The 15682-nt window shown below is 33.6% G+C and overlaps 1 long non-coding RNA gene across 1 annotated transcript; it reads right to left on the minus strand.

Moving 5' to 3' along the window:
* Positions 1-2065: 2065 nt before the first annotated feature.
* Positions 2066-14046, minus strand: LOC128249169 (uncharacterized). Its single transcript, XR_016243914.1, has 3 exons — positions 13918-14046; positions 13577-13704; positions 2066-2617 (listed from the first exon to the last, which is right to left on the minus strand). It is a non-coding gene; the product is annotated as an uncharacterized LOC128249169 (long non-coding RNA).
* Positions 14047-15682: the final 1636 nt, after the last annotated feature.

A 15682-nucleotide genomic window follows, 5' to 3' on the forward strand; every position in this document is an offset into this window, starting at 1 on the left:
AAAATTAAATAATATCACAAGGGGGCATCAGGATTTTAGAAATGATTCGGTGGGGCATGGCCAAAAATCAGTTTGGAACCACTGCTTTAGAGTCATATATATATATATATATATATATATATATATATATATATATATATATATATATATATATATATATATATATATATGTATATATATGTATATATATATATATATATATATATATATATATATATATGTATATATATGTATATATATATATATATATATGTATATATATATATATATATATATATATATATATATATATATATATATATATATATGTATATATATATATATATATATATATATATATATATATATATATATGTATATATATGTATATATATGTATATATATATATGTATATATATATATGTATATATATATATATATATATATATGTATATATATATATATATGTATATATATATATATATGTATATATATATATGTATATGTATATATATATATGTATATATATATATGTATATATATATATGTGTATATATATATATGTATATATATATATATATATATATATATATGTATATATATATATATATATATATATATATATATATATATATATATATATATATATATATATATATGACGTTGACCACTAACGTGGACATTCAATGTGCTAGAAATAGATCACATCTTGTGTCTAACAAAACCTAAATTGTTCTCAACATGAAACGTAAGCGGGCAAGACATTGGAAAGGAACATTATTAAACAGGTACCGGTTTCAAATTTAGCAATCTTACCGACTGTCTATTTCTCTTCAGCCTGATTTGTAATGGAACCATAATCATCAGAACCCCATACAAAGTTGCCCACCGCCATAGGTGCGCGTGTATATGGTTCTGCTAATTACAGCTTAATGGTAAAATTCAAAAGTCTTCGTTTTGGTGCGCTAATTCCAGGAATATGTCTGCAGAGAATATTTACTGCGTCGCATATATACAGTATGAGAACTCGGTAGGGGTTAATACATTATCAAAAAATATGGCAAAAAATCATATATTAATTAATATCGATTAATTACCAGGAAGCTAGCACATTTAAAAAATCAAAGAGATTCAGAAACAGTATCTGCAATCTCATATATATATATATAATGATTTTTGGCTAATTTCTGGAAGAAAATCGGCATTCTTTTTTTGTATTTGCTGTCGATAAGACAACCGCTAGGGCGGCGGATTCGAAAGATTATAACATATAAGCACGAGGCATGTTCTGTATTGTCTCGTGTTTATATGTTAATCTTGGCTTTCTTGCCGATGATAACTGGCCTAGCAAATTATTTTATTTTGCTGAAAATAGGTTGAAACCATGTTATTGAACCGGTGAGTGTGTTAATTAATAAGGCATTAAAACAGAATGACTGTCCCCCTTCGAAACGCTTAGTTTAGGATAGGGGCAGCTGATGAAGGAAATGTGCGCTATGTGGCCTGTTTGTTTTCTGTGCTCTGTTTATGTTCTGCTTTTCATTTTGTCCACGTTCTTTTGTGATGTCCTGTACCCAGATAGGCATCTATATATACATGTAGATGTAGGTATGTACATATATGTATACATGCATATGCTCACATATTATTTCTATTATATATATATATATATATATATATATATATATATATATATATATATATATATATATATATATTTCGTAGAATTAGGTAATTATTATTGTTGGTCGAAATAAAATATTAGATGTACAAGATATAGAATAAGTGTTGAATTTCTCTAACAGAAGGTAAAAATCTGTTATAGGATGAAGATTGTTCAACTATATAGAAACGATTGCTATTGGTGCTACAAAAAACATCATTAGCGATAAAAACGCAATAGTATATAATTAAACGCACAGATACTTTAGATGATATCAATTGGATTAATATGTGCTCTGAATGCGTTATTAAATAGAACAATATCTTGGTATAAGTAAAGTATGTTATGTGAAATAAATATATGTCTTTTGAGATACAAAATTGTTTATTAAAGATAGAAGTACACCATTAGTTTTTAAAATATTATCTTGAACTGAAAAATGCATTAGTGTAAGATGTGTTAGAAGAAATAAAACGGTACTGGAAACAGAAAAAAATACTTTGCGTGATATAAAACATACAATATTATAGGTAGATCTATATTATAAGAGGTAACAGATACATTATCGGAAGGAAAACTTCATTGTCAGAGATCCATTGATAGAAGAATAAGTAAAATATCGTATCATTACTCTGTAATACTGTGAAGTATTTAAAAAGGATGGTGTGAATAATGATGATGATGGTGATGCTGACGAAGTTAGTGCTTGCAGTGTTGGCAGTGTTGATGGTGGAGATAAAGTTAATGGAAATGGCTGTGATAATGCACCTAAAGGTTATGATGATGAAGACAACACCAATAATAGTGGTGGTGGTGGTGGTGATAAGATTACAGTGACCTTGGTGAAGATAGTACTGATTTGTAGTGTCAGTTGCAAAGGGGTTGTGCTGTGAGTGTGTATGAACGCATACACTGCCCGCTGTTAGGCTCGTGGCGTATTCAGAAGCCAGTATTCTCTTTTCTTCATTTAAGCTCCTAGAGGTGACAAACAAAATAATAAAGTTAACGATAACGAAACGACAACGTTACCACCACCACTACCACCGCCATCACAATGATTAATAATAATAATAATAATAATAATAATAATAATGATGATGATGATGATGATGATGATGATGATGATAATAATAAATACAACGACGACGACGACGATGATGATGTTGATGATGATGATAATTGCAACAACGGTCACATGCCATTCAACGATGTGAAAGGAGAGAAGAGAGTCGGATAATGATTATGAATTCTGAACACTATTTCTGCAGTGTTGTCATGCTCACAGCCGTTGGCCATTAGGTGTGCAGCAGATTGCAGTAAATTATGTGACCTGTTTCACTAACATATCTCCCAATCTAGGAAACACCACTTATAACTGTCATCAGATGAACCACTCCACAGTTTGATCACGTTACAATGGTTGCATTTTATATAGTGACATTAGGGCATTCTTATTGCTTACAGTCATAACGAGTTAACTTGCAATATCATATTCTAAATAGACAGAAAATTGTAATAACGAAGGTGGTGATGATGATGATGATGAGAGGAAAAGAGGAAGAGAGAATACTACTGACTGTGGATGCTACTGCTGCTGAATGATAATAATAATAATAATAATAATAATAATAATAATAATAATAATAATAATAATAATAATAATAATAATAATAACAAGTATCATCATCATCATCATCATCATCATCATCAATATTATTCCTTCGTAACACAGTGTAGGTAAAAATGCACCGGAGTCTTTAGTCATCTGTCAAGTCACAACAAGGACGTCAGACAGATAATACTTTCCTTAAGATGTGCGCTGTGCCCAATAAGGCTGCTTTTTTGCAAGACATCAATCTTGCATGGGATTTCCAGTTGCCTTAGGTTTTGAAGTTTCAGTGGGATAGAGCCCAACGCTCCGATCTCGCATTCCATACAGTCTTGCCAATTCCACTTTCAATTCGAAGTACTTGGTGATTTTTTCAACCACTTTACTCACAGCATTCATGTCATGACCAGGCTAAATGATATAGTATATGCAGCAACCTCTGTGTCCACAAAAGAAGTTGGATACCCATTAAAACCCATCCAAACACGAGCATCAACACCCAAGAGACCCTGTGGCTAAATAATATCCAGAAAAATAGATAATAAGAGAAAAGATCTGTCAATCTTTAATGAAACTAGTAGAGAATCAACAATACTAAGCAACGAGAAGAGAAGAAAAATACTACGTAAATACAAAATTACAGAATAGGGTATACCAGAGGTAAAACAAAAACAGCTAAAGCAAGATATCCTCGCCAAAGCACAAAGAATCTGCCGGTATGAGAAACGCCAACGATTCTTTGAATAAAACAAACAGTTCAACTCCAAACCCAAAATATTCCACCAAAAACTTGACAAAAATAAAATAAAGATCAATGCAGCACCAACAGCAGAAAAAGTGGAAGAAGTTTGGACAGAAATATGGTCTGCGAAGGAACAACCTAAACAGAGGTCTATCAAACAACGAACACAGCATCTGAACTAACTTGGATCCCTATAACAACTGAAGAGGTCACTTAGGGATCTACTGTTTAGGGACATAACGTTAATATATCACGAGGCGTTAGAGTGAGGTTTTATTTTCAGTCTCTATTTCAGGATGTGGGAGTTCCCTGTTGATGTCAATGGACAATTGATGAGCTCATGCCTTTACTTTGTTCAAAACCAACATGCAACAGTCTTCAGCACGTTCACTCCATCATTACATGCTTATGAAAATGTAAAATGGCTGAAACTTATTCTCTTTCTAGCATCAGGAAGTAAGACATAATCATCTCATTTCAAGCTTTTTACCTTTGACCGGGAAAAAGATCAACACTTTGAAAGGAGTAATTTCAGATAAATGCCAGCGGAAATGTCGAATTCGGTTGCATCCTTCATGGGATATATTAAGGAGACGATCTTAACATCACTAAAGTTTATTTTGTAGACAGAAGAAATAATCCAAGACTTCATGTTAATGATTGATTTCGTCTTTATGAGATCTAGAGATCATAACGACAAGCTCCACATAAAAACTAGCTGAAGTGTCGACATCTAGTGTCCTAACCAATGTCATATCTGACAAACATTCTGCTCTGGAAGACAACCATTTTTAAATTTGAAAAACTCCTGTAATGATAACACAACAATGAAGTAATCTTGTAGGGTACAGAAAAACAAGAAAAAAGAATAACTAAACACAAATAGACGAAAATACGGAGATTTGCAATAAAGAATAAACAGCTCTCAAACGTAAACAGAACAAATACACATTGAAAATATCACAAAACAACCGATCAAACATATAAAAGATAACCTGCTATAAACTAACGAAATCAATACAACACAGCACACGTATGTCACATGAACCATGAAACAACTGTATCCCGACACAAAGAAATTGACGTACGACAAAAGAGCACATTTATAGCGGATGTGTCCTCAGTATACAATGTCTATAACGCAGAAGATCTGATCACGCACAGAACACAACGAATCAGTGAAACAATATCAGACACGGACATTAAAGAAACAAAAATTCAGAATGAAGCTAATGGTCACAGAATATATGAATATATCAATGTATGTTTATAATATAGATTTATATGTGAATGTGTATGTGTGTGTATGTAATGTATATAAGTAGTTAGATGGATATATTGATATATAATGTATATAAATATTCATTAACACGCACACACGTACATAGACTTTATATATACTATTAGGCAGTATAAGCAGCAAAGTAGGAGAAGCACTTAGATGAGACTAGCAGGTACCTATCGCTTCTTGGGTTATCGAGTTATAAATACACCATAGAGCACCTACCCACCCTCTCTCCCAAATTATATACTTATATATTTGTGTTTATCTATCTCTTATTTCACTCCTCTCTTTGTGTGTTTGTTTGTATATATATATATATATAAATGTGTACATTAGTGTGTGCGTAATTCACATGCAAACACTTATTTATCTTGACAAAATAATTAAATTGCAAAGCTATAAGTTTGTAGAGTAAAATAATATCAAACCATCTATTAATCTCTCATACCTTTTTGAAAATTGCTTGATAGCTACCGAGGAAAGAACCAACACTATCTTTCAGCATATTGAGGAATTTACATTAAAGAATGAAAAGCATACATATATTTCATTCTTTTATTCTTTTATGTGTTTCAGCCATTTGTCTGCAACCGTACTGGAGTACGGCCCTAAGGGTTTAGTCGAACAAATCGACCCTAAGTTTTTACAGGTCTCCTTTTCCAAACTGTTAAGTTACGAGAATGCAAACAAACCACCACCGGTTGCCAAGCAGTGATCGGGGACCAACGCAAAGACACACTCACACACAAACACACACACACACAAACACTTACTCATATATATACAGACTTTTGGAAGAGGGGCGACGTCGAAATACATGGCCAGTCTGACAACCTCAGGCACGCACCACTGCATTAAAACCCTCCGACCGACATTCAGTGTAAACCCAGTCACACGGGCCATCCTCACCACATTCACCCACCAAACATACTCTCCACCCTCACATCAGTTTTTAAAGTGGAACTTGCAAAAGTCTATGAGGGCTTGGCTTCAAAGGAAAGTATCTGTCTCCAGTCGTTTCAACCTCGTTCACCTCACTACTTCTTTTATTATAGCCACCAGACAAAGGAAAACTGCCTGCCCTTCCCTGTCAGAAGGCAGCGGGTTGATCCACACGATGGACTCAGCTGATAACCGGATCTGTCCACCACGCGTCAGCAGCTGTTCGACAAACAAGCAAACACAATCAGTCAAACACAATTCAACATTTTCTGTAGACAATGCGTCACTTATTTAAGAAAAATGGGGGTGCATCAACTAATAGTAAAGGTATTAATGGTTTTCGGGGAGTGAAATTGTTGATTATGTAGATCCCAGTATATGACTGGCACTTTAATCTCTTTTTCTGAAATAATAAAATTGAAGTTGACGTCAGTAAGATTTGAACTCAGAATGATAAATATTGCTGTGCAGGATTTGAACACAGTTTAAAGAGCCAGAAGAAATACTGCGACGTAGTTTTTGACAAAACTCTAACGATTCTGCCAGCTCGCCGCTTTATAGAAGGCGAAGAAACCTTTTCATCTGGTGAACTAAATGTATATGATATTTAATGAAATGAACTTTAAAACACGAAAGGTATCATTTCACTCCATATAACAGTTTATCAATGAAAATGTTATCTGTTTTACTCTAAAAGTATATTCACTAAAAGATTTTGTTCCATTACTTGTTCTGCTGGTCATTAGTTAAATGTTTTCTCCGTCGTTTACCTGTAATTTTAACACGACATTTCTTTATTGATTCTCAGCCTACCAGGAGTATGAACAGTTTGTTGCGAACCTTTTGACATTTATATTAGATTTGTTTTCTCACTGATGGAATGTTTGAATAACTGAACATGTTTACACAGTGTTAATGCTTGCAACACTGTAACTGGCCAAAATAAAAACAACCACTTTTTTAAACAAGCCAAATGCTACGAATGACAATTCTTCGTAGTCTGATCTATGTAGGTGTCTATAAACGTGTCTTTACACATTTCCCGTTTATTATCGTCTACTTTTCCCAATCTATCGGTAAATACTATCAAACTAAAGTAATCAATTCAAAGCTTGTTTGTATTTTGCTGATATGCTTTAGTGATTCTCACTCAGTAACAGAAACCCCGTACTAAAGTAATACAATTAATTTTATCCATGTAATTGTTAGAGTAATTTTTGCAATGCTACTTAAACCCACCATTAATACAGCTATGGTTTTCCTCTAACTCTACAACAAAAGTCGTCTATTTTGTTTTCATCAGATGAATAACTTAACAAAGAAGATTCATCGTAACGTTTGTAATGTTGAAAATTTAGTGACAGTTTAAGTTAAGTATGTATTAGGTTTTCAATTAGCTTAGCAGATTCTGTTAATGCCGAATCTACATGACACAACTTTTGGTTTAGGTTATAAATCTCCGCTAAAATCTCTAAATAGGTAGATTTATTTTCCAGGTTTCAGTTCCATGGCATTTTATTAATCTAAAACAAGACCTAAAATGTGTTGATATGTAAAATAGATGACGTGATATAAGATATTAAATCTGCGAGTTTATGAATCTGGCGTTGTTCAGGAAACGTATTTGTGTTTTGCTGTCTATGACCGTCACTTCTATCTTATCCCTTCGAGTTCGCTTTTAATATTTGTATTGGGAGTCTTAAATATTATCATCGGATGCTGGCGGCCACACCATCAAGCTTTCACCTTGTATGCTGTTAGACTTTAAGAAAGTTTGGGTGATCCCGGCAGAGTGGAGGGAGTGTTGCCATGCAAGAATACGAGATTCCTTACAAGTGACTGCAGTATGTCATCTAACCAGTGATTCAAGACCTCCTTCCGGGGATTGCAGTAGGCAGCTGCGGTCACTTTAACCTCTTCAGGCACTCTGACTGGGCCAACAAGTCTGTTCTCAACAATACCAGCCCACAACATGACTCCTCCATCCTTTTGTTGACATCGTAAACGTTGGTGACGCTCATCTCCAAAATAGACCCAACTATTTTCCCAACCGTTCGGTTCATCAAGGGTCACCCTGGTTTCGTCAGTGAACAGAACACAACTCATGTCTAACGTCATGTACTTTTGGGCCCATTGAAGCCTCAAACTCCTGTGAATAAGCAAATTCAGGTATTCTCGCACGGAAGCTATGGTCCTGAAGATGAAATTTCTGGTAGTTTTCGGTACATGAGGAAATCCGGAGGCGGTGAAAATGGCTTTGCGTGTTTGTCCAGCTACATGGATGGTAAGGGTGAAACGGATTCACAATACGGGCCTAGATAAAACGAACCTTCCCTGGCAGCAATAATGATACTCAGCACACTTGGAAGCAACGATGACGTTAGAAGCTGGCAAAGTAGTTATAATTTGCTGTCGACGGCCGATGAAGAGAATGTACATAAGTAACAACTGCGTAATACTATATATTATATATGAAGAGGAAGCTGAGAGAGGAACATGAATAAATATATTGCATTTCTGAAATATAAAACATCGATAAATCAAAATTTAAATATCAAAATGTTATAAATTGACTAAAATGTATTCAAAGAAATAATGAGAAAAGCGAGACAGCAGCAGATCTCGTAGGCAGATATAGCAGGAGGTAAGAGTAAACCAGACGTTTTAGTCACTGCAACATGTCTTTTAGAGAAAATATTAACATATTCAAAAGATGACGACAGTTAAAACACAATCCAATAATATCTTACATGTGTAAACATTACACTATTACGGTAACTAGTAAATATTGACACATACATCGGGACAAATATTGCTTAAAATATAATTTACATTTTCAATAAATTCAACCATGTTAGTCATGTGATTTTAACAGCGGTAAAAAGCTATGAATCTCCGGTATTTATTTATTTTTTCTTTCTTCCTTGCCTCAAAATTAATGTACGGAGTATAACCATTTTTTGAAAAATGCAAACGCAATATTCGAATAATTTCTTATGAAATCATACGGAAAATATTCAATATTACATGTTATAAACGAATGGTGGTTGTCAGAGTAGGTGAAATGCCGGACTAAATGATTATTGGTGCGCTCACACACACATACATACATGCAAAAGTTTTTTGCAGTAACATCCTACCGAAACGGTACAATGTTACCCGAATATTTTATTGTTTCCTTACACCATATTATTATTATTATTATTATTGTTGTTGTTGTTGTTGTTGTTGTTGTTGTTGTTGTTGTTGTTGTTGTTGTTGTTGTTGTTGTTGTTGTTGTTGTTGTTGTTGTTGTTGTTGTTGTTGTTGTTGTCGTCGTCGTCGTCGTCGTCGTCGTCGTTGTTATTATTAAATAAAGAAATCATTGCTTTTATTTGTGATATTACTTTCCTGGATATTTGACATTTTTTTTCTTTTTTTGAAACCTCAATCTATAAAATTGTTTTGATTTAAGTTGTGATTTATCGACTTTTTACTGCACCAAATATGAATAAATAATCCGATGAAACCATGCCACTGGTAGATTGCAATATGGCTGCTAGACTTTGACTAAAATTTCTGCGCATATTTTGCATAACTAATGGCTGTAGAACGTGTTGTTTAGTGCTATTACTGTCTCAGAGATATGGTCAGTAGGAAACTCTTGATATATCGTAATACAAGTAAAACCAATAATCACATTATTATGGTTGATTAAAATATTTATCGTTATAAGATTCTAAGAATTCTATAGTCATCGTAGCTGTTTTCAGTTTTCTTTGACTTAAAGTGATGAGAGAGAAGATACACTCTGTATAATTCTTCGTGAAATCTTCAGCAGCATGATCAAAACTTTTCTACAACACATTTTCGATCTGTTACACTATCTATAGTATACTTTTCGACAGAGATTTCAAATTTTAATCAACAACTACAGGCTGGTGGATTGAGATTTCGAATCTCTCTAGAGATATCAAATTCAAAATGCCCAATTGTTTGCAAACAAATTGTTCATACAAGCCAGTCGAGGATAAGCGTTAAAATTCCTTGGTCTTTTTTTCAACCAAGCCAACCTGGTAGAAATTGTGCGCATTATTAATTTGTTTTCCGAAAGATATGCAGGCAATGTTGTCAGAAAAAATGTGCAAGCAAGAGAAATTGAAGGATCTAATCTGAATTCTTGCAACAGAATTAACTTTTCTAAAGGCGGCATGTCTACCGCTACGACTCCAATATGTCTAAAATATTGAGAATATTAAGATCATTTATTCTCGGACTATTAAACGCATCTAGAGACGAAGTTATGCTTCAGTCGGGTTTATTGCCAACAAGTCGTAAATAGTCTTGTTCTTGAATGTATACACAACGACGAGGGTGGTGACTGAATTATAAAAGCAATGTAGACGGAAATAATAAAAACGGAAACGAATACTACGTCTCTACTGACGGAGTTAATAATCCAAAACAAAATGTAAATTAGAACACTGCACCAGACTTTAAACATATCAGACAGCATGGTTATTTGAACAAGAAATTATTTCACTAAATGAAAACGCAAGATAAACTGAATAACCCTTTAACACTGTATTTTATGTCACGCAAATTTACCGACTCCCTAAGAAATTGTGACAAACAAAAAAGTTGCATTGATAATTACCGTCGATACTTATATACTTCTGTGGTTTTCTTGTTAGTGTTTAGCCCACAGCTATGACTGCCCCGTCTTTTCCGAATGAGTACCACATTATACAAAAGTTACGTTTACTAAGACTGTAGAGCAATAGTTGTATGACATTTAGCAGCTACTTTCAACAAGTCAAGAGATCATTTAGAACTTCTATCGTTGGCTTCGTAATACTATTGGTTGGCAACGGTAATTTAGAATATATTGTATGACAGGAGACGCAATGGCCCAGTGGTTAGGGCAGCGGACTCGCGGTCATAGGATCGCGGTTTCGATTCCCATACCGGGCGTTGTGAGTGTTTATTGAGCGAAAAAACCTAATGTTCCACGAGGCTCCGGTAGGGGATGGTGGCGAACCCTGCTGTACTCTTCCACCACAACTTTCTCTCACTCTTATTTCCTGTTTCTGTTGTACCTGTATTTCAAAGGGCCAGCCTTGTCACACTGTGTGACGCTGAATATCCCCGAGAACTACGTTAAGGGTACACGTGTCTGTGGAGTGCTCAGCCACTTGCACGTTAATTTCACGAGCAGGCTGTTTCATTGATCGGATCAACTGGAACCCTCGACGTCGTAAGCGACGGAGTGCCAACAACAACAATGAGAACCTATAAAACTGAACGGTCTTGGTCGAAAAAATAGACCTCAGACATATTTTATGTAACAGTCTAGTACTTATCCTATTCGTCTCTTTTGCCGAACTGCCAAGTTACGAGGACATAAACACACCAACACATAGTGTCAAGCAGTGAGGAGGGGACGAACGCAGACACAAATACACACACACACGAACACAGATACAAAGATACATACACACACACGAACACAGATACAAAGATACATAAACACACACGCGGCCGCACACATGTAGGGTGGGCTTCTTTCAGTTTCCGTCTGCCGAATCCACTCACAAAGTTTTGGTCGACCCGAGGGTTTTAGTAGAAAACACTGAACCAAGTTACCTCGCAATGAGACTGAACCCCGGAACGATGTGGTTGGAAAGTAAGCTTCTTATCACAGAGCCCAGCCTGCGCCTATATTTATGTATTTAAAATTTGCTTGTAAAGGATTGATTATATATATATATATATATATATATATATATATATATATATATATAGATAGATAGATAGATAGATAGATAGATAGATAGATAGATCGATAGATAGATAGATACATAGATATGGTGAGTGGTCTTGTAAGATTTGATTGTTTGAAATTTTCTGTTGATATACTGGTCGGAAAGCCAAATCTAAAATACCTACTTATGTTAACGTCCGTCCTACCAATTTACATATATATGTGCGTACGTGAGTACTCATGCCTGCTTAGATCCGTGTATATATATATAAATATGTGTGTGGGTGTGTGTGTGTGTGTGTGTGTGTGTGTGTGTGTTTTGTGTGTGTGTGAAAATTAATGAAAAATCTAAAAGTGATCAACTGCTGTGTGGATTGAACCACAGCAATCACCTTTCATCTCTCATCTAATCACATTTTAATCCTTTACAAGCAAATTTTAAATACACAAGAGAAAAATTATGAGCTTAAAATAACTATTGTCCTGTGACTTAAAATCTATAATGGAGTCGCTTATGTCATCTGGATATTTTTAATTCTCCTGCTATTGAAATTTGTTGTACAGGTGTGCATTGTAAATATATATATAAAAGAAGTAACTAATTTTAGTGTTCTAACATCTGTAAACGATATGTGAGAGTGATTTTTTGTAATGTGCTTCGGGCCAAATTGAATTAGGGAACGAGAGAAAGAGAATTTGCAAATGTAATGATGTAATTCATTCTATAAAATATAAAAATAGCTTTAAAAAATAGTATTAAAGTATTTTTAAAACATGCAAATAAATGTTAATTTATACAAAACGTATGTCTCTTTTACAAAAAATATTCCCAACCATGTAATATGGTAATATTAATTATTAGTAAGGGATGTATGGAAGGTATAAATATTAAGAATATTCATATATTTTCAGCTTAAAGGATAGAGGATATAATTTATGGTCAATTAGGTTCCCATGGAGACTGCTTTCACTTTAAGGCAATTGAGATTCCTCGGCTTTAGTTGATTTGGTTGTTTGACTGAGCGTGTAAACAAGAAACACAGGACAAAATAGAATTTAGCTCAATGGAAGAAACAATATATAAGAATTCAAATATAGTTACACTGCGATTGCAAGGTTAAAAAATTTGCTGGAAGCACAAGAAAAACTGTTGCACATTACAAAAGTGAATTGCAATTAGGATATTATTTATGGGGTTTCAACAAATGTCATGTTAAACTTCTAATTAAAATATCACATGCTATTAAAATATTCTATGTTACATTAAGTAGTGATATCATGCTTTTGTATAATATTCTCTCTGTTTTCGTTTTATGTAAAAACATATTTCGTACAAGTTTATTAAATGAATAATAAATTTCGATGCTTTTCTCGTTGTTTTTGTTGGTGGTAGTTGAGCGAAGAAAGTAAACGAGTAGATATAGATATAAGTTAGGTGCATACACGAGTGTGTATCTTTGTGTTCGTATGTATATATATATCTATATATATATATATATATATATATATATATATATATATAAGAAGTAAAATCGAATAATGAATGTTTGAAAGAATTTAATACATACGTTTCATATGATTGCGTAAAACATAATAGGAAATACATTTCTTACGCAAGATCTTCTTCAGTTAATAAATTTCAGCGTCAGTCTGTCCACACAAAAAACACTCCCAGCTGCATTGCAGTGAGATGGCGGCCATCTTGGATTTCCATGTATTCACGTGTAAGATGGAAAGTCATCTGAAAACAAAAGAAAATATTATTGTTCGGGGATCTGTGAACACCATATCTATCAAAATATATCTGAATTACTTTAGCTATCATAGCGTCATGAATCAGGAAATATTTTTGCAGACACCCTGTATTATAATTTATAAGGCTTGATGCTAGTACAAACTAATCTGTACCGACTTGATTTACGCGTAGAATCTTAGAAAGTTTGAGTGTACTCACCATGACATTCTTTTTTTTCTACCAAGATCGGTCGCTCAAACACCACTTCGTATCCACTTCTTTTTTGTGTCTTCGTTTCTCTCTTCGTTTCTCTCTTCGCGTCGTTCACTGACCGGGTGAAACTGTCCTTAGCTGCTAGTATATATATATATATATATATATATATATATATATATATATATATATATATATATATAAATATATATATATATATATATATATATATATATACATATATGGGGAGGGTGTTTATGTGTATATGTGTATACATATACAGCTTAATCGTATGCCGTAATACGAATCCACTAGTTTATATATATATATATATATATATATATATATATATATATATATATATATATATATATATGTATGTATGTATGTATGTATGTATGTATATATGAGTCGTTTTCTTCGTTTCTTTTACATTTGAGCACTTCTTTTGCAGTCCTATAAACCCTTTTGTCTCTATTAGAAGAGGAATATATTATTTCTGGTCATATTTATATAAATGTATGCATGTATGTTTGTATATATATAGAGAGAGAGCGAGTGAGTGAGTGAGTGAGTGAGTGAGTGAGTGAGTGAGTGAGTGAGTGAGAGAGGGGGATCCTACATTAAATTAAGAAATGATGACGAGTGAAAAATTCTGTTGATAATTATTAGCTTAAAGTTTATAGTTATATATATATATATGTGTGTGTGTGTGTGGGCATGTGCGTATATGAGTGTGTGCGTGTGTGTGTGTTGATGTGTATATATATATATATATATATATATATATATATATATATATATATATATATATATAATATTTAATAACAGTTTGATTCAGCCCTATGGAAATTAAAGTTAGGAAGATGCATCCATATTCATATACTCGCATACATAACTCTCTCTCACTCACTCACTCTCTATCTTTCTTTCTTTCCTTCTTTCCATTCTTCTCAATTTTTCTATGTCTGTCTCTTTCAATACACACCTACGTTCCGTCATGTGCCTGTACTGAAGATTTTGTGAATACATTTTATTACGATGTTTTAATAAATGCCAACTTGAGTTCATAATGACTATGATTAGAAACAACTTTCCTTTCAAGCAGTCTACCTTACTATCTCTGCTATGATTCCAAACGTTAGATCTTCGTTACAAGACTTTGGACAGTTCCCATGTCGTGGCTCTTCTAATCACAATGCCGTCTGCTTTCTTCAATCTGATTGACCTAGACTAATCATGTTACACACCTAAGACAGCATCATCTCTGTCAATTAACGAATAAAAATCTATTATCCGCTCGAATAACGAAATCAAATTTACCAGCTTTAAAGACACCAGTGTCCTGAATAACACACTCTGCAATCATTCACTCTACGTTACACATTGGCAAAAAGAATGTTTTAAATAACGACCGGAACTTTCTTGTAACATTTTATACAATTTTAGGTATAGCATTTCCTGGTTTAGGCTTGGGATTAACACTTCAAATTCAAAATTTCTCTTATAGCATATATAAGTTCATTATATGCCATTATGTTGCAATGTATCTTTACACATTGCATACACGCAATATAAATATTGTGTGTATATGTGTGTGTGTGTGTGTGTGTGTGTGTGTGTGTGTGTGTGTGTGTGTGTGTGTGTGAGAGAGAGAGAGAGAGAGAGAGAGAGAGAGAGAGAGAGAGAGAGAGAGAGAGAGAGAGAGAGAGAGAGAGAGAGAGCAAATGCAGAATGTACAAAAAGGAGAAAGGATTAATTTATCCCCACA

The sequence above is a fragment of the Octopus bimaculoides genome, chromosome 12 (assembly GCF_046866305.1).
Source record: "Octopus bimaculoides isolate indiv1 chromosome 12, ASM4686630v1, whole genome shotgun sequence".
NCBI classification, from domain to species: Eukaryota; Metazoa; Mollusca; class Cephalopoda; order Octopoda; family Octopodidae; genus Octopus; species Octopus bimaculoides.